Source organism: Pseudophryne corroboree, unplaced genomic scaffold (assembly GCF_028390025.1).
Source record: "Pseudophryne corroboree isolate aPseCor3 unplaced genomic scaffold, aPseCor3.hap2 scaffold_512, whole genome shotgun sequence".
Lineage (NCBI taxonomy): Eukaryota > Metazoa > Chordata > Amphibia > Anura > Myobatrachidae > Pseudophryne > Pseudophryne corroboree.
Window position 1 is genome coordinate 101,904 of NW_026970116.1, and position 19,610 is coordinate 121,513.

The 19,610-nt window shown below is 41.1% G+C and overlaps 8 non-coding genes across 8 annotated transcripts; 4 read left to right on the forward strand and 4 right to left on the reverse strand.

Annotated features, from left to right (window-relative positions):
* Positions 1 to 3,008: 3,008 nt before the first annotated feature.
* On the reverse strand, positions 3,009 to 3,172 carry LOC135031239 (U1 spliceosomal RNA). The gene has a single exon (XR_010227074.1). It is a non-coding gene; the product is annotated as a U1 spliceosomal RNA (small nuclear RNA).
* A 671-nt stretch (positions 3,173 to 3,843) lies between these two features.
* On the reverse strand, positions 3,844 to 4,006 carry LOC135031161 (U1 spliceosomal RNA). The gene has a single exon (XR_010227006.1). It is a non-coding gene; the product is annotated as a U1 spliceosomal RNA (small nuclear RNA).
* Positions 4,007 to 4,158: 152 nt separating this feature from the next.
* Positions 4,159 to 4,322, reverse strand: LOC135031260 (U1 spliceosomal RNA). Its single transcript, XR_010227094.1, has one exon. It is a non-coding gene; the product is annotated as a U1 spliceosomal RNA (small nuclear RNA).
* Positions 4,323 to 4,993: 671 nt separating this feature from the next.
* Positions 4,994 to 5,156, reverse strand: LOC135031115 (U1 spliceosomal RNA). The gene has a single exon (XR_010226977.1). It is a non-coding gene; the product is annotated as a U1 spliceosomal RNA (small nuclear RNA).
* Positions 5,157 to 5,300: 144 nt separating this feature from the next.
* On the forward strand, positions 5,301 to 5,416 carry LOC135031189 (U5 spliceosomal RNA). Its single transcript, XR_010227026.1, has one exon. It is a non-coding gene; the product is annotated as a U5 spliceosomal RNA (small nuclear RNA).
* Positions 5,417 to 5,702: 286 nt separating this feature from the next.
* On the forward strand, positions 5,703 to 5,818 carry LOC135031214 (U5 spliceosomal RNA). Its single transcript, XR_010227051.1, has one exon. It is a non-coding gene; the product is annotated as a U5 spliceosomal RNA (small nuclear RNA).
* Positions 5,819 to 6,092: 274 nt separating this feature from the next.
* LOC135031202 (U5 spliceosomal RNA) lies at positions 6,093 to 6,208 on the forward strand. Its single transcript, XR_010227039.1, has one exon. It is a non-coding gene; the product is annotated as a U5 spliceosomal RNA (small nuclear RNA).
* A 275-nt stretch (positions 6,209 to 6,483) lies between these two features.
* LOC135031217 (U5 spliceosomal RNA) lies at positions 6,484 to 6,599 on the forward strand. The gene has a single exon (XR_010227054.1). It is a non-coding gene; the product is annotated as a U5 spliceosomal RNA (small nuclear RNA).
* The last annotated feature ends 13,011 nt before the right edge of the window (positions 6,600 to 19,610 follow it).

The window sequence follows — 19,610 nt, forward strand, 5'->3', positions numbered from 1 at the left end:
CCTTAAATAAAGATTTTCTTAATTCCTTACCTGTGTGCTAATTAGATATCACCTTGTTTTCACATTAAACAGACTTCCACATGCGAAAGCAGCAAGGATGCAGTGGCGTTAATGTTTCCTGGTGTCAACCTGTATTATTTCAGTAGACATTGAAATGAGGATGCATCTTGCTGCCTTTCCAATGAAGCAAGTTTAATTTAGTAATAGGTGAAAAACCATCCCTACAAAGGTGTTAATCAGAGACTTGGCTTTGTGGACACTTTTCAGAGAACAAATTTGTTAGCATAAAAATAAAGCCAGAAAATGAAGAGCTGTTTAATCACTCAATTGGATTTTTTTGCCAGCATATTTCTTTTTCTCTGCAACCCACTGCTAAATTGTGCTTCCTAGCTGTTTTTATAAAATCACTGAATCAAATCTAACTCTGATTACATCAGAGAAGGCCAGGTACCCTACACCATAACAGGGGGTTTGAAATTTTGACTTGTCTTCTTAAAGATCACCAAAATCTGATAACAAGGTCAATTACGTCCCTGGGTGGGATTGAACCACCAACCTTTTGGTTAATAACCATACACACTAACTGATTGCGCCACAGCGACACTTTGCAAAAGTACATACTGACAAAGGCTAATAAGCATTCATCTAGAACGTTTCCTAGAAACATTTTAAAAAGTCAATAATGTGGAGAGTTTTTGTAAGATGTTTCTTCCATCAACCAATGAAGAAACACATTGGTACTTTCCCATGATAAGTGAGTGCTTCAGGACCTCTTGCACTTACATGTGCAACAGAGTACTGTAATGGAAGCATGCTGGGTCCATAACCCAGAGGTAGGCAGATTGAAACTATCCTCTGCTATATGCATTTTTTTTTGTTAATTAAAGTAATCCAAAACTGGGATTGATATTTTTGCTCTTTTATTTTTACTTAAAGTACAATAACTTTTACCATTTTAATTTGTTTTAATAGTATATTGACAGTATTGTTTTCTTTCAAAAATCCAATTAATTTTCTTTACCCGATTATTAAAATGGTAATTGACAAAAACAAACTACATTGTCACCAGAAGAGCAATACAAAATGTACAAGTGATATATTAAAATCATCTTTCCAGCTTGAATTTCAATGATGCATTGGGGCAACGATTTTGTGAGAAACATCTTCACCCTTAAATAAAGATTTTCTTAATTCCTTACCTGTGTGCTAATTAGATATCACCTTGTTTTCACATTAAACAGACTTCCACATGAGAAAGCAGCAAGGATGCAGTGGCGTTAATGTTTCCTGGTGTCAACCTGTATTATTTCAGTAGACATTGAAATGAGGATGCATCTTGCTGCCTTTCCAATGAAGCAAGTTTAATTTAGTAATAGGTGAAAAACCATCCCTACAAAGGTGTTAATCAGAGACTTGGCTTTGTGGACACTTTTCAGAGAACAAATTCGTTAGCATAAAAATAAAGCCAGAAAATGAAGAGCTGTTTAATCACTCAATTGGATTTTTCTGCCAGCATATTTCTTTTTCTCTGCAACCCACTGCTAAATTGTGCTTCCTAGCTGTTTTTTTTTATAAAATCACTGATTCAAATCTAACTCTGATTACATCAGAGTAGGCCAGGTACCCTACACCATAAGAAGGGGGTTTGAAATTTTGACTTGTCTACTTAAAGATCACCAAAATCTGATAACAAGGTCAATTACATCCCTGGGTGGGATTGAACCACCAACCCTTTGATTAATAACCAAACACACTAACAGATTGCGCCACAGAGACACTTTACAAACGTACATACTGACAAAGGCTAATAAGCATTCATCTAGAACGTTTCCTAGAAAAACTTTAAAAAGTCAATAATCTGGAGAGTTTTTGTAAGATGTTTCTTCCATCAACCAACGAAGAAACACATTGGTACTTTCCCATGATGAGTGAGTGCTTCAGGATCTCTTGCACTTACATGTGCAGCAGAGTACTGCAATGGAAAAATGCTGGGCCCATAACCCAGAGGTAGGCAGATTGAAACTATCCTCTGCTATATGCATTTTTTTTGTTAATTAAAGTAATCCAAAACTGGGATTGATATTTTTGCTCTTTTATTTTTACTTAAAGTACACTAACTTTTACCATTTTAATTTGTTTTAATAGTATATTGACAGTATTGTTTTCTTTCAAAAATCCACTTAATTTTCTTTACCCTATTATTAAAATGGTAATTGACAAAAACAAACTACATTGTCACCAGAAGAGCAATACAAAATGTACAAGTGATATATTAAAATCATCTTTCCAGCTTGAATTTCAATGATGCATTGGGGCAACGATTTTGTGAGAAACACCTTCACCCTTAAATAAAGATTTTCTTAATTCCTTACCTGTGTGCTAATTAGATATCACCTTGTTTTCACATTAAACAGACTTCCACATGCGAAAGCAGCAAGGATGCAGTGGCGTTAATGTTTCCTGGTGTCAACCTGTATTATTTCAGTAGACATTGAAATGAGGATGCATCTTGCTGCCTTTCCAATGAAGCAAGTTTAATTTAGTAATAGGTGAAAAACCATCCCTACAAAGGTGTTAATCAGAGACTTGGCTTTGTGGACACTTTTCAGAGAACAAATTTGTTAGCATAAAAATAAAGCCAGAAAATGAAGAGCTGTTTAATCACTCAATTGGATTTTTTTGCCAGCATATTTCTTTTTCTCTGCAACCCACTGCTAAATTGTGCTTCCTAGCTGTTTTTATAAAATCACTGAATCAAATCTAACTCTGATTACATCAGAGAAGGCCAGGTATACTACACCATAACAGGGGGTTTGAAATTTTGACTTGTCTACTTAAATATCACCAAAATCTGATAACAAGGTCAATTACGTCCCTTAGTGGGATTGAACCACCAACCTTTTGATTAATAACCATACACACTGAGGCAGCACAAGGGAACTCTCGAAAGAAGAACAAGGCTAGAGGAAGAACTGAAACAAAGAAATCTGACTTTTACTAGAGCTGACCAGAGGAAAGCACAAACACAGTCCCCCACTACCACAAATAATGCAGTTGAGTTTCCCACATTTGGGGAAATCACAGGGGTCAGCATACCCAGAATGCAATGAATGAACCTCACCCTGGGAGAACAATCTTCAAGACCATGGTCTCTCCTATGCAAAATAAGTATGATTTGGGATAGGGCTGGGGAGGGCCGCTGCTCAGGCACATCTCTGTCAAGTAAAGGAGATTCAACTGAGGCAGCACAAGGGAACTCTCATCTGGGGACAACAACTGCAGGGAGAACACATATTTTCAGATGAACATGGGAGGGCAGAAGGCTGCCTAATACTGAAGCACCCCCAAACAACAAACCAAATGCAACAACTAGTGCAAGCATTCCTGGGGGAAGGCCTGCAGCAGATGGATTTGCATATGGTGATGCCATCCAAGCAGTGGGTCAAAGTTGGCTTCAACCCTCGTCTGCATATGAAAAGAGAAAAGGGGCGTGCAGGGCATGGCGGCCTTTTGCGGCGCTTGGATGACCCCTAGTTCGCATTACACACCTCCACCCTCCTTCGGTGTGGGGCTCATGTTGGCTATGCCCCAGCCCCTGAAGCATTCAAGCTGATTTCTTGCAGCAGCTGGGCACTGTAACTGCTCCAGAGCTGCTCTGTAAGGCAAGTAAAAGGGTGTGGGCCCTGCAGCACTACCTGTAGTTTGCATTGTGCGTTGGAAGGCACGAAGTAAGCAGACGGGAGAAGTCAGGATAGTGCGCAAGGGCATAGAAGGGAGCGGCTCAAGAAAAGAGAAGTGGAAACAGACAGCAAACTAGGCTGGAGAGAGACCTGAGACAAAGAGATCTGAATTATACGAGAGCCGACCAAGGGAAACACAAATTATGCAGTCAAGTTTCCCACATTTGGGGAAATCACAGGGGCAGCACAACCAGAGTGCAATGGGTGAGCCTTGCCCTTGGAGAAGCACCTTCATGATCATAGTATCTCACCTGGCAGGTAAGTAGGAGTTGGGCTAGAGCTGGGGAGGGTCGCTGCTCGGGCACCCCCCTGTCAAGTGAAAGAGATCCAACTGAGGCAGCACAAGGGAACTCTCGAAAGAAGAACAAGGCTAGAGGAAGATCTGAGATAAAGAAATCTGATTTTTACCAGAGCTGACCAGAGGAAAGCACAAACACAGTCCCCCACTACCACAAATAATGCAGTCGAGTTTCCCACATTTGGGGAAATCACAGGGGTCAGCATACCCAGAATGCAATGAATGAACCTCACCCTGGGAGAACAATCTTCATGACCATGGTATCGCCTATGCAAAATAAGTATGATTTGGGATAGGGCTGGGGAGGGCCGCTGCTCAGGCACATCTCTGTCAAGTAAAGGAGATTCAACTGAGGCAGCACAAGGGAACTCTCATCTGGGGACAACAACTGCAGGGAGAACACATATTTTCAGATGAACATGGGAGGGCAGAAGGCTGCCTAATACTGAAGCACCCCCAAACAACAAACCAAATGCAACAACTAGTGCAAGCATTCCTGGGGGAAGGCCTGCAGCAGATGGATTTGCATATGGTGATGTCATCCAAACAGTGGGTCAAAGTTGGCTTCAACCCTCGTCTGCATATGAAAAGAGACAAGGGGCGTGCAGGGCATGGCGGCCTTTTGCGGCGCTTGGATGACCCCTAGTTCGCATTACACACCTCCACCCTCCTTCGGTGTGGGGCTCATGTTGGCTATTCCCCAGCCCCTGAAGCATTCAAGCTGATTTCTTGCAGCAGCTGGGCACTGTAACTGCTCCAGAGACGCTCTGTAAGGCAAGTAAAAGGGTGTGGGTCCTGCAGCACTACCTGTAGTTTGCATTGTGCGTTGGAAGGCACGAAGTAAGCAGACGGGAGAAGTCAGGATAGTGCGCAAGGGCATAGAAGGGAGCGGCTCAAGAAAAGAGAAGTAGAAACAGACAGCAAACTAGGCTGGAGAGAGACCTGAGACAAAGAGATCTGAATTATACGAGAGCCGACCAGGGGAAACACAAATTATGCAGTCAAGTTTCCCACATTTGGGGAAATCGCAGAAGCAGCACACCCAGAGTGCAATGGGTGAGCCTTGCCCTGGGAGAAGCACCTTCATGATCATAGTATCTCACCTGGCAGGTAAGTAGGAGTTGGGCTAGAGCTGGGGAGGGTCGCTGCTCGAGCATCCCCCTGTCAAGTAAAGGAGATTCAACTGAGGCAGCACAAGGGAACTCTCATCTGGGGACAACAACTGCAGGGAGAACACATATTTTCAGATAAAAATCTTGGTCATGCTCTGGTTTCTCTTCAGAACGAACAAATCTTTCGCCTTTTACTAAAGATTTCCGTGGAGAGGAGCAAAACCGAGTTTTATCTCAATTTTTGCATGCCCCATATTATTGGGGTTTCTTTTATCGGATTAAAGACAGAACGAGTGTGCTTTCTTGTTAGCTTTAATGTAAGTTTATTTGCATAACAATGACAATAAATGTCTGTTTCTTTTCAAGCAGAACTTTCTTGACCATACTAATTGCTTGAAAGATCTGGGAGCACATGGAAAAGAGTACAAACCATGCTTATAGCAAGGGGAAGCCTGGTGAGAAATCTGCTTTCTTTCTTTCAAATTGGGTGCTCACTTTGAGCTGAATGAGGACTGCTGGCATGGCACTCAGGCGACAGGTGGAATCTTGGTCATGCTCTGGTTTCTCTTCAGAACGAACAAATCTTTCGCCTTTTACTAAAGATTTCCATGGAGAGGAGCAAAACTGAGTTTTATCTCAATTTTTGCATGCCCCGTCTTATTGGAGTTTCTTTTATCAGTTTAAAGATAGAACGAGTGTGCTTTAATGTAAGCTCATTTGCGTAGAAATGACAGTAAATGTTTGTTTCTTTTCAAACAGAACTTTCTTGACTATACTAATTGCTTGAAAGATCTGGGAGCACATGGAAAAGAGTACAAACCATGTTTATAGCAAGGGGAAGCCTGGTGAGAAATCTGCTTTCTTTCTTTCAAATTGGGTGCTCACTTTGAGCTGAATGAGGACTGCTGGCATGGCACTCAGGCGACAGGTAGAATCTTGGTCATGCTGTGGTTTCTCTTCAGAACGAACAAATCTTTCGCCTTTTACTAAAGATTTCCGTGGAGAGGAGCAAAACTGAGTTTTATCTCAATTTTTGCATGCCCCATCTTATTGGGGTTTTATTTTATTGGTTTAAAGATAGAACGAGTGTGCTTTAATGTAAGCTCATTTGCATAGAAATGACAGTAAATGTTTGTTTCTTTTCAAACAGAACTTTCTTGACCACACTAATTGTTTGAAAGATCTGGGAGCACATGGAAAAGAGTACAAACCATGTTTATAGCAAGGGGAAGCCTGGTGAGAAATCTGCTTTCTTTCATTCAAATTGGGTGCTCACTTTGAGCTGAATGAGAACTGCTGGCATGGCACTCAGGCGACAGGTGGAATCTTGGTCATGCTCTGGTTTCTCTTCAGAACTAACAAATATTTCGCCTTTTATTAAAGATTTCCGTGGAGAGGAGCAAAACTGAGTTTTATCTCAATTTTTGCATGCCCCATATTATTGGGGTTTCTTTTATCAGTTTAAAAGACAGAACGAGTGTGCTTTCTTGTTAGCTTTAATGTAAGTTTATTTGCATAACAATGACAGTAAATGTTTGTTTCTTTTCAAACAGAACTTTCTTGACCATGCTACTTGCTTGAAAGATCTGGGAGCACATGGAAAACAGTACAAACCATGCAGTATCACAAGAGCCTTTATTTGATCTTTCATGAAGATAGAGCAGAATTGAGGACACGTCAACAATTTCTGCCGAAGGTGGTTCATCTTTCCACATGGTGCCTTTGGCCACTGACACCTTCGTTGAGTCAAAGTCTCTGGCTGTGGTCAGAACTTTGAAAATTTATGTCACCAGAACGGTTCAGATTAGGAAAACAGAGGCTCTGTTTGTCCTGTATGCTCCCAACATGATTGGGTGTCCTGCTTCCATGCAGACCATTATGCGCTGGATCTGTGGTAAGATTCAGCATGCTCATTCCACGGCAGGATTGCCGTTACTGAATTAGGTGAAGACCCATTCTACTAGAAAGGTGGGTTCATCCTGGGCAGCTGGTCGGGGAGTCTCGGCATTGCAACTTTGCCGAGCAGCTATTTAGTAAACACTTTTGCTAAGTTTTACAAGTTTGATACCTTGGCTGATGATAACCTCAAGTTGGGTCATTCGGTGCTGCAGAGTCGTACGCACTCTCCCACCCGTTCAAGAGCTTTGGTATAACCCCATGGTTCTTAATGTGACCCCAGCATCCTCTAGGTCGTATGAGAAAATAGGATTTTAATACCTACCGGTAAATCCTTTTCTCTTAGTACGTAGAGGATGCTGGGCACCCGTCCCAGTCCATACTGTGTCTGCAGTTATTACTTGTGGTTATACACATGTTGTGTTACGGTTCTGGTCAGCTTTTTGCTGCAATTGTTCATGCCGTTGGCTTGTGTTCTGTTGAATGCCACGTTCTGCGGCATGCTTAAGGTGTGAGCTGGTAAGATGCTCACCTTAGTTTAACAATAAATCCTTTCCTCGAAATGTCCGTCTCCCTGGGCACAGTTCCTATAACTGGAGTCTGGAGGAGGGGCATAGAGGGAGGAGCCAGTTCACACCCTTTGAAAGTCTTAAAGTGCCCATGTCTCTTGCGGATCCCGTCTATACCCCATGGTTCTTAATGTGACCCCAGCATCCTCTACGGACTAAGAGAAAAGGATGCCCTTGTGTACTATCCTGACTTCTCCTCCCGTCTGCTTACTTTGTGCCTTCCAACGCACAATGCGAACTACAGGTGGTGCTGCAGGGCCCACACCCTTTTACTTGCCTTACAGAGCAGCTCTGGAGCTGTTACAGTGCCCAGCTGCTGCAAGAAATCAGCATGAATGCTTCAGGGGATGGGGCATGGCCAACATGAGCCCCACACCAAAGGAGGGTGGGGGTGTTTAATGCGAACTAGGGGTCATCCAAGCACTGCAAAAGGCCGCCATGCCCTGCATGCCCCTTTTCTCTTTTTATATGCAGATGAGGGTTCCAGCCAACTTTGGCCCACTGCTTGGATGACATCACCGTATGCAAATCCGTCTGCTGCAGACCTTCCCCCAGGAATGCTTGTACTAGTTGTTGGATATGGTTTGATATTTGATGGTGCTTCAGTATTAGGCAGCCTTCCGCCCTCCCATGTTCATCTGAAAAGATGTGGTCTCCCTGCAGTTGTTGTCCCCAGACGAGAGTTCCCTTGTGCTTCCTCAGTTGAATCTCCTTAACTTGACGGGGGAGGGGCTGCCCGAGCTGCCACCCTCCCCAGCCCTATCCCAACTCATACTTATTTTACATATTAGATCTCTTGATCATGAAGATTGTTCTCACAGGGTGAGGTTCATCCATTATATTTTAAAATAGGAAGGTACAAATTACATATTTGAATTGCATCTATGTGCTGGATTCAAATGTCCCCCCCCCCCCTTCCTTTCTCAATTGTGCCCGTCAGCAGCTATTCTAAGGTTGCTGCCAATGGGTGTGACACATTAATTTCTTCTGTGGGGTACACTGGACTCCACAAGGATTCACATTGGGGTGTAGAGTAGGATCTTGATCTGAGGCACCAACCGGCTCAAAGCTTTTGACTGTTCCCAAGAAGCTCAGTGCATTCTCCTCTATAACCCCGCTTCCATGAACAGGGAGCTCAGTTTGTAGTTGGTGCCTTCAGTAGCAGGCCAATTAACAGGGGCCTGCCTCAGGCAGCCTATTCTTAGCTATTAATTTTGACAAGAAAAGAAGAACTTGTTTTATGAGAATCTACAAGGGCTGCAGCAGGCTAGGTCTAATAGACATCTTTACTGCAGCTTCATCACTCCCAGCGGCGCTGTATACTCCCGTGCCCTGGTTGCTGGGTCACTGCAGTGGAGGCTCCGGTTTCATCCTAAGGTCAGTCACACACACACCACCCTTCCGGATCACGAGGCCGCTGATGAAGGGGAGCGAGGCCGTAGGGGGTGGGCCGTGTGCGCACTGCGGTGGACACTGATTACTGGGCAGCCGCTCCACTAGCCACCAGGTACAGTTAAGGAGCACAGGTCTGGGGGTTTTTCTCCTATATTAACCCAATTTTGTACTGCCCGCAGCGCATTGTGATAGGTAATAGGGCCTGATTCAGGTTGGATTGCAATCACAATAAGCGATCCAACTGCAAAAATTGCTAAGAGCATACGCATGTGCCTGCATTTTCTGCGGCACCCCGCAGAGAATGTGATCGCCTCTGCCTGTCAATCGGGGCGGGGAAGGGGGGGAGAGGTGGGTCAGCAACACTCCATTTCCAAGTCAGGGATGGAGCGGTGCGGGGGCAAGGCTTCAAAATGGGGTCTGCAACGGAGGAGACACAGGGGGCGTGGTCACAGCGGCTGTATGACATCACATTCAGCCGCTGTGATCACAAAAATGGTGGCGGCTTCCTGCGCGCACATACAGTCTGCACCAGCAGGAGCCTACACCATTTTTTATGATCACGCTGAACTGCAGTGCGACTGCAATTACAGCATGGTCAAGAAGGGAGGCGTCATGCTGGGTGGCCATGCCCTGTCACTGTGCAGGAGCCAGCACCGCTCACACACTAGTCCCCGGGTGCAGCCCCCAACCCCCGGGACACCCGGAGCAACAAAATGTAGATTCAGGCCACCAGGCCACGCCCCTACCTATGAAACCATGCCTCCTTTTTACCATTGCGCTGCTTATCTGCGCGCACTGCATTACAATCTCCCTCGCCACCTCTCTGGGTGTCACCAGTGATAGTGACACCTCTGCCATGCTTGTAGCAGCTGGTCCTAAGATCTACGCCTCAAACCCTGAGTGTTTGCCCTTGTGACTTGTTGATCATCATAGCGAAGCAGATGCTTACAGAAAACTGCAGGGGCTTAGATTGAAAATAAAAAAATTGATGGGTATAAGGTAGAGAGGAGCGGGTTCGGTTCTCCGAGAACCGAATTCCCCACGAACTCCACGTTGTTTACACTGGTCCGAGGCAGGCTCGGTTGTTCCCGCCTGACTCGGAAAACCTGAACAAGGGAAAATGTCATCATCCCGCTGTCGGATTCTCGCGAGATTCGGATTCCATATAAAGAGCTGCGCGTTGCTGCCATTTTTACTCGTGCATTGAAGAGAGAGCGGAGAGGACGTGGCTATGTTCTCTCAGTGGAAATCTCAATATCAGTGCTCAGTATCAGTGGTTACTTATTGCTGCTCAGTAATACTAGTAGTGTGTCTCTCCTGCTCAGTGTCAGTTCTCAGTAGTATCCTCATCAGTGCTCAGTATCACTGCTCATTGTCTTGTGCTGCATTGTGGTGCTCAGCATACTACAGTACATTACTAATAGTCCAGTGCTGCATCTTGCTGCTCAGTGTCAGTTCTAGTATCCTCATCAGTGCTCACTATCACTGCTCATTGCATTGTGGTGTTCTGTATACTACAATAACATAGTAATATAGTAACATAGTTTTTGAGGTTGAATAGAGGCAAATTGCCCATCGTGTTCAACCTGTTTTAAGTTGTGATGATTCTACATACTTGCTGAATAATGTTTTATGACTAGTTAGCTACTATAACTCATGTTACCCCCGGATTAACCATGTTGATATTTTAAGTATTATAACCTTGGATAGCTTTTTCATTCAGAAATGTATCCATTCCTTTTTTAAATCCAATTACAGAGTCCGCCATTACCACCTTCCCTGGCAGGGAATTCCACATCCTGATTGCCCTAACAGTGAAGAAACCTTTCCTCCATTGCGTTCTGAACTTTCCTCCAGTCGCAGCGAGTGACCACATGTTCGTTTAATAAATAATTCCTCTGATAACTCTTTGTTATGTATCTTTACATATTTGAAGATATTAATAATATCTCCTCTTAGGCACCTCTTTTCTAGTGTATAAATATTCAGCCTAGTAAGTCTTTCCTTATAGTCCAGTACTTTTAGGCCTTTAATCAATTTAGTCTTCAGGATCTCTTACACTTCCATGAGCAGCAGAGTAGTGCAATGGAAGCATGCTGGGCCCATAACCCAGAGGTTGATTGATCGAAACTATCCATTGCTATGTGCATTTTTTTTTGTTTATTAAAGTAATCAAAAACTGGGATTGATATTTTTGCTCTTTTATTTTTACTTAAAGTACAATAACTTTTACCATTTTAATTTGTTTTAATAGTATATTGACAGTATTGTTTTCTTTCAAAAATCCAATTAATTTTCTTTACCCGATTATTAAAATGGTAATTGACAAAAACAAACTACATTGTCACCAGAAGAGCAATGCAAAATGTACAAGTGATATATTAAAATCATCTTTCCAGCTTGAATTTCAATGATGCATTGGGGCAACGATTTTGTGAGAAACATCTTCACCCTTAAATAAAGATTTTCTTAATTCCTTACCTGTGTGCTAATTAGATATCACCTTGTTTTCACATTAAACAGACTTCCACATGCGAAAGCAGCAAGGATGCAGTGGCGTTAATGTTTCCTGGTGTCAACCTGTATTATTTCAGTAGACATTGAAATGAGGATGCATCTTGCTGCCTTTCCAATGAAGCAAGTTTAATTTAGTAATAGGTGAAAAACCATCCCTACAAAGGTGTTAATCAGAGACTTGGCTTTGTGGACACTTTTCAGAGAACAAATTTGTTAGTATAAAAATAAAGCCAGAAAATGAAGAGCTGTTTAATCACTCAATTGGATTTTTCTGCCAGCATATTTCTTTTTCTCTGCAACCCACTGCTAAATTGTGCTTCCTAGCTGTTTTTATAAAATCACTGAATCAAATCTAAACATCAGAGAAGGCCAGGTACCCTACACCATAACAGTGGGTTTGAAATTTTGACTTGTCTACTTAAAGATCACCAAAATCTGATAACAAGGTCAATTAAGTCCCTGGGTGGGATTGAACCACCAACCTTTTGGTTAATAGCCTTACACACTAACTGATTGCGCCACAGAGACACCTTGCAAAAGTCAATACTGACAAAGGCTAATAATCATTCATCTAGAACGTTTCCTAGAAAAACTTTAAAAAGTCAATAATCAAGATACACATTGGTACTTTCCCATGATGAGTGAGTGCTTCAGGATTTCTTGCACTTACATGGGCTATTAACCAAAAGGTTGGAGGTTCAATCCCACCCAGGGATGTAATTGACCTTGTCATCAGATTTTGGTGATCTTTAAGTAGACAAGTCAAAATTTCAAACCCCCTCTTATGGTGTAGGGTACCTGGCCTTCTCTGACGTAATCAGAGTTAGATTTAATTAAGTGATTTTATAAAAAACAGCTAGGAAGCACAATATCTCTCTTTTGCAAAGAGCTAGGCATTGGAAAATTTAGGGCTATAACGTGTAGATGAAGCACTAACAGGAGGCTTTAAAATTTTCATTCTAGTGTATTTCGTTTGGGAGAAAAATGCAAAGGTACAATACAGCTTTTCCTTGCCGATATCTCTCTTTTGCAAAGAGATAGGCATTGGAAAATTCAGGGCTATACCGTGTAGATGAAGCACTAACAGGAGGCTTTTAAATTTTCATTCTAGTGTCCTTCGTTTGGGAGAAAAATGCAAAGGTACAATACAGCTTTTCCTTGCCGATATCTCTCTTTTGCAAAGAGATAGGCATTGGAAAATTCAGGGCTATAACGTGTAGATGAAGCACTAACAGGAGGCTTTAAAATTTTCATTCTAGTGTCTTTCGTTTGGGAGAAAAATGCAAAGGTACAATACAGTTTTTCCTTGCCGATATCTCTCTTTTGCAAAGAGATAGGCATTGGAAAATTCAGGGCTATAACGTGTAGATGAAGCACTAACAGGAGGCTTTAAAATTTTCATTCTAGTGTCTTTCGTTTGGGAGAAAAATGCAAAGGTACAATACAGCTTTTCCTTGCCAATATCTCTCTTTTGCAAAGAGCTAGGCATTGGAAAATTCAGGGCAATAACGTGTAGATGAAGCACTAACAGGAGGCTTTAAAATTTTCATTCTAGTGTCTTTCGTTTGGGAGAAAAATGCAAAAGTACAATGCAGCTTTTCCTTGCCGATATCTCTCTTTTGCAAAGAGATAGGCATTGGAAAATGCAGGGCTATAACGTGTAGATGAAGCACTAACAGGAGGCTTTAAAATTTTCATTCTAGTGTCTTTCGTTTGGGAGAAAAATGCAAAGGTACAATACAGCATTTCCTTGCCGATATCTCTCTTTTGCAAAGAGATAGGCATTGGAAAATTCAGGGCTATAACGTGTAGATGAAGCACTAACAGGAGGCTTTAAAATTTTCATTCTAGTGTCTTTCGTTTGGGAGAAAAATGCAAAGGTACAATACAGCTTTTCCTTGCCGATATCTCTCTTTTGCAAAGAGCTAGGCATTGGAAAATTCAGGGCTATACCGTGTAGATGAAGCACTAACAGGAGGCTTTTAAATTTTCATTCTAGTGTCTTTCGTTTGGGAGAAAAATGCAAAGGTACAATACAGCTTTTCCTTGCCAATATCTCTCTTTTGCAAAGAGCTAGGCATTGGAAAATTCAGGGCTATGACGTGTAGATGAAGCACTAACAGGAGGCTTTAAAATTTTCATTCTAGTGTCTTTCGTTTGGGAGAAAAATGCAAAAGTACAATGCAGCTTTTCCTTGCCGATATCTCTCTTTTGCAAAGAGATAGGCATTGGAAAATTCAGGGCTATAACGTGTAGATGAAGCACTAATAGGAGGCTTTAAAATTTTCATTCTAGTGTCTTTCGTTTGGGAGAAAAAAGCAAAGGTACAATACAGCTTTTCCTTGCCGATATCTCTCTTTTGCAAAGAGATAGGCATTGGAAAATTCAGGGCTATAACGTGTAGATGAAGCACTAACAGGAGGCTTTAAAATTTTCATTCTAGTGTCTTTCGTTTGGGAGAAAAATGCAAAGGTACAATACAGCTTTTCCTTGCCGATATCTCTCTTTTGCAAAGAGCTAGGCATTGGAAAATTCAGGGCTATAACGTGTAGATGAAGCACTAACAGTAGGCTTTAAAATTTTCATTCTAGTGTCTTTCGTTTGGGAGAAAAATGCAAAGGTACAATACAGCTTTTCCTTGCCGATATCTCTCTTTTGCAAAGAAATAGGCATTGGAAAATTCAGGGCTATAACGTGTAGATGAAGCACTAACAGGAGGCTTTAAAATTTTCATTCTAGTGTCCTTCGTTTGGGAGAAAAATGCAAAGGTACAATACAGCTTTTCCTTGCCGATATCTCTCTTTTGCAAAGAGATAGGCATTGGAAAATTCAGGGCTATATCGTGTAGATGAAGCACTAACAGGAGGCTTTAAAATTTTCATTCTAGTGTCTTTCGTTTGGGAGAAAAATGCAAAGGTACAATACAGCTTTTCCTTGCCAATATCTCTCTTTTGCAAGGAGCTAGGCATTGGAAAATTCAGGGCTATAACGTGTAGATGAAGCACTAACAGGAGGCTTTAAAATTTTCATTCTAGTGTCTTTCGTTTGGGAGAAAAATGCAAAAGTACAATGCAGCTTTTCCTTGCCGATATATCTCTTTTGCAAAGAGATAGGCATTGGAAAATGCAGGGCTATAACGTGTAGATGAAGCACTAACAGGAGGCTTTAAAATTTTCATTCTAGTGTCTTTCGTTTGGGAGAAAAATGCAAAGGTACAATACAGCATTTCCTTGCCGATATCTCTCTTTTGCAAAGAGATAGGCATTGGAAAATTCAGGGCTATAACGTGTAGATGAAGCACTAACAGGAGGCTTTAAAATTTTCATTCTAGTGTCTTTCGTTTGGGAGAAAAATGCAAAGGTACAATACAGCTTTTCCTTGCCGATATCTCTCTTTTGCAAAGAGATAGGCATTGGAAAATTCAGGGCTATAACGTGTAGATGAAGCACTAACAGGAGGCTTTAACATTTTCATTCTAGTGTACTTCGTTTGGGAGAAAAATGCAAAGGTACAATACAGCTTTTCCTTGCCGATATCTCTCTTTTGCAAAGAGATAGGCATTGGAAAATTCAGGGCTATAACGTGTAGATGAAGCACTAATAGGAGGCTTTAAAATTTTCATTCTAGTGTCCTTCGTTTGGGAGAAAAATGCAAAGGTACAATACAGCTTTTCCTTGCCGATATCTCTCTTTTGCAAATAGATAGGCATTGGAAAATTCAGGGCTATAACGTGTAGATGAAGCACTAACAGGAGGCTTTAAAATTTTCATTCTAGTGTCTTTCGTTTGGGAGAAAAATGCAAAGGTACAATACAGTTTTTCCTTGCCGATATCTCTCTTTTGCAAAGAGATAGGCATTGGAAAATTCAGGGCTATAACGTGTAGATGAAGCACTAACAGGAGGCTTTAAAATTTTCATTCTAGTGTCTTTTGTTTGGGAGAAAAATGCAAAGGTACAATACAGCTTTTCCTTGCCAATATCTCTCTTTTGCAAAGAGCTAGGCATTGGAAAATTCAGGGCAATAACGTGTAGATGAAGCACTAACAGGAGGCTTTAAAATTTTCATTCTAGTGTCTTTCGTTTGGGAGAAAAATGCAAAAGTACAATGCAGCTTTTCCTTGCCGATATCTCTCTTTTGCAAAGAGATAGGCATTGGAAAATGCAGGGCTATAACGTGTAGATGAAGCACTAACAGGAGGCTTTAAAATTTTCATTCTAGTGTCTTTCGTTTGGGAGAAAAATGCAAAGGTACAATACAGCATTTCCTTGCCGATATCTCTCTTTTGCAAAGAGATAGGCATTGGAAAATTCAGGGCTATAACGTGTAGATGAAGCACTAACAGGAGGCTTTAAAATTTTCATTCTAGTGTCTTTCGTTTGGGAGAAAAATGCAAAGGTACAATACAGCTTTTCCTTGCCGATATCTCTCTTTTGCAAAGAGCTAGGCATTGGAAAATTCAGGGCTATACCGCGTAGATGAAGCACTAACAGGAGGCTTTTAAATTTTCATTCTAGTGTCTTTCGTTTGGGAGAAAAATGCAAAGGTACAATACAGCTTTTCCTTGCCAATATCTCTCTTTTGCAAAGAGCTAGGCATTGGAAAATTCAGGGCTATAACGTGTAGATGAAGCACTAACAGGAGGCTTTAAAATTTTCATTCTAGTGTCTTTCGTTTGGGAGAAAAATGCAAAAGTACAATGCAGCTTTTCCTTGCCGATATCTCTCTTTTGCAAAGAGATAGGCATTGGAAAATTCAGGGCTATAACGTGTAGATGAAGCACTAATAGGAGGCTTTAAAATTTTCATTCTAGTGTCTTTCGTTTGGGAGAAAAAAGCAAAGGTACAATACAGCTTTTCCTTGCCGATATCTCTCTTTTGCAAAGAGATAGGCATTGGAAAATTCAGGGCTATAACGTGTAGATGAAGCACTAACAGGAGGCTTTAAAATTTTCATTCTAGTGTCTTTCGTTTGGGAGAAAAATGCAAAGGTACAATACAGCTTTTCCTTGCCGATATCTCTCTTTTGCAAAGAGCTAAGCATTGGAAAATTCAGGGCTATAACGTGTAGATGAAGCACTAACAGTAGGCTTTAAAATTTTCATTCTAGTGTCTTTCGTTTGGGAGAAAAATGCAAAGGTACAATACAGCTTTTCCTTGCCGATATCTCTCTTTTGCAAAGAAATAGGCATTGGAAAATTCAGGGCTATAACGTGTAGATGAAGCACTAACAGGAGGCTTTAAAATTTTCATTCTAGTGTCCTTCGTTTGGGAGAAAAATGCAAAAGTACAATGCAGCTTTTCCTTGCCGATATCTCTCTTTTGCAAAGAGATAGGCATTGGAAAATGCAGGGCTATAACGTGTAGATGAAGCACTAACAGGAGGCTTTAAAATTTTCATTCTAGTGTCTTTCGTTTGGGAGAAAAATGCAAAGGTACAATACAGCATTTCCTTGCCGATATCTCTCTTTTGCAAAGAGATAGGCATTGGAAAATTCAGGGCTATAACGTGTAGATGAAGCACTAACAGGAGGCTTTAAAATTTTCATTCTAGTGTCTTTCGTTTGGGAAAAAAATGCAAAGGTACAATACAGCTTTTCCTTGCCGATATCTCTCTTTTGCAAAGAGATAGGCATTGGAAAATTCAGGGCTATAACGTGTAGATGAAGCACTAACAGGAGGCTTTAACATTTTCATTCTAGTGTACTTCGTTTGGGAGAAAAATGCAAAGGTACAATACAGCTTTTCCTTGCCGATATCTCTCTTTTGCAAAGAGATAGGCATTGGAAAATTCAGGGCTATAACGTGTAGATGAAGCACTAATAGGAGGCTTTAAAATTTTCATTCTAGTGTCCTTCGTTTGGGAGAAAAATGCAAAGGTACAATACAGCTTTTCCTTGCCGATATCTCTCTTTTGCAAAGAGATAGGCATTGGAAAATTCAGGGCTATAACGTGTAGATGAAGCACTAACAGGAGGCTTTAAAATTTTCATTCTAGTGTCTTTCGTTTGGGAGAAAAATGCAAAGGTACAATACAGCTTTTCCTTGCCGATATCTCTCTTTTGCAAAGAGCTAGGCATTGGAAAATTCAGGGCTATAACGTGTAGATGAAGCACTAACAGGAGGCTTTAAAATTTTCATTCTAGTGTCTTTCGTTTGGGAGAAAAATGCAAAGGTACAATACAGCTTTTCCTTGCCGATATCTCTCTTTTGCAAAGAGATAGGCATTGGAAAATTCAGGGCTATAACGTGTAGATGAAGCACTAACAGTACGCTTTAACATTTTCATTCTAGTGTCTTTCGTTTGGGAGAAAAATGCAAAGGTACAATACAGCTTTTCCTTGCCGATATCTCTCTTTTGCAAAGAGATAGGCATTGGAAAATGCAGGACTATAACGTGTAGATGAAGCACTAACAGGAGGCTTTACAATTTTCATTCTAGTGTCTTTCGTTTGGGAGAAAAATGCAAAAGTACAATGCAACTTTTCCTTGCCGATATCTCTCTTTTGCAAAGAGATAGGCATTGGAAAATGCAGGGCTATAACGTGTAGATGAAGCACTAACAGGAGGCTTTAAAATTTTCATTCTAGTGTCTTTCGTTTGGGAGAAAAATGCAAAGGTACAATACAGCATTTCCTTGCCGATATCTCTCTTTTGCAAAGAGATAGGCATTGGAAAATTCAGGGCTATTACGTGTAGATGAAGCACTAACAGGAGGCTTTAAAATTTTCATTCTAGTGTCCTTCGTTTGGGAGAAAAATGCAAAGGTACAATACAGCTTTTCCTTGCCGATATCTCTCTTTTGCAAAGAGATAGGCATTGGAAAATTCAGGGCTATAACGTGTATATGAAGCACTAACAGGAGGCTTTAAAATTTTCATTCTAGTGTCTTTCGTTTGGGAGAAAAATGCAAAGGTACAATACAGCTTTTCCTTGTCGATATCTCTCTTTTGCAAAGAGCTAGGCATTGGAAAATTCAGGGCTATAACGTGTAGATGAAGCACTAACAGTAGGATTTAAAATTTTCATTCTAGTGTCTTTCGTTTGGGAGAAAAATGCAAAGGTACAATACAGCTTTTCCTTGCCGATATCTCTCTTTTGCAAAGAGATAGGCATTGGAAAATTCAGGGCTATAACGTGTAGATGAAGCACTAACAGGAGGCTTTAAAATTTTCATTCTAGTGTCTTTCGTTTGGGAGAAAAATGCAAAGGTACAATACAGTTTTTCCTTGCCGATATCTCTCTTTTGCAAAGAGATAGGCATTGGAAAATTCAGGGCTATAACGTGTAGATGAAGCACTAATAGGAGGCTTTAAAATTTTCATTCTAGTGTCCTTCGTTTGGGAGAAAAATGCAAAGGTACAATACAGCTTTTCCTTGCCGATATCTCTCTTTTGCAAAGAGATAGGCATTGGAAAATTCAGGGCTATAACGTGTAGATGAAGCACTAACAGGAGGCTTTAAAATTTTCATTCTAGTGTCTTTCGTTTGGGAGAAAAATGCAAAGGTACAATACAGCTTTTCCTTGCCGATATCTCTCTTTTGCAAAGAGCTAGGCATTGGAAAATTCAGGGCTATAACGTGTAGATGAAGCACTAACAGTAGGCTTTAACATTTTCATTCTAGTGTCTTTCGTTTGGGAGAAAAATGCAAAGGCACAATACAGCTTTTCCTTGCCGATATCTCTCTTTTGCAAAGAGATAGGCATTGGAAAATTCAGGGCTATAACGTGTAGATGAAGCACTAACAGGAGGCTTTAAAATTTTCATTCTAGTGTCTTTCGTTTGGGAGAAAAATGCAAAAGTACAATGCAGCTTTTCCTTGCCGATATCTCTCTTTTGCAAAGAGATAGGCATTGGAAAATGCAGGGCTATAACGTGTAGATGAAGCACTAACAGGAGGCTTTAAAATTTTCATTCTAGTGTCTTTCGTTTGGGAGAAAAATGCAAAAGTACAATACACTTTTCCTTGCCGATATCTCTCTTTTGCAAAGAGATAGGCATTGGAAAATTCAGGGCTATAACGTGTAGATGAAGCACTAATAGGATGCTTTAAAATTTTCATTCTAGTATCCTTCGTTTGTGAG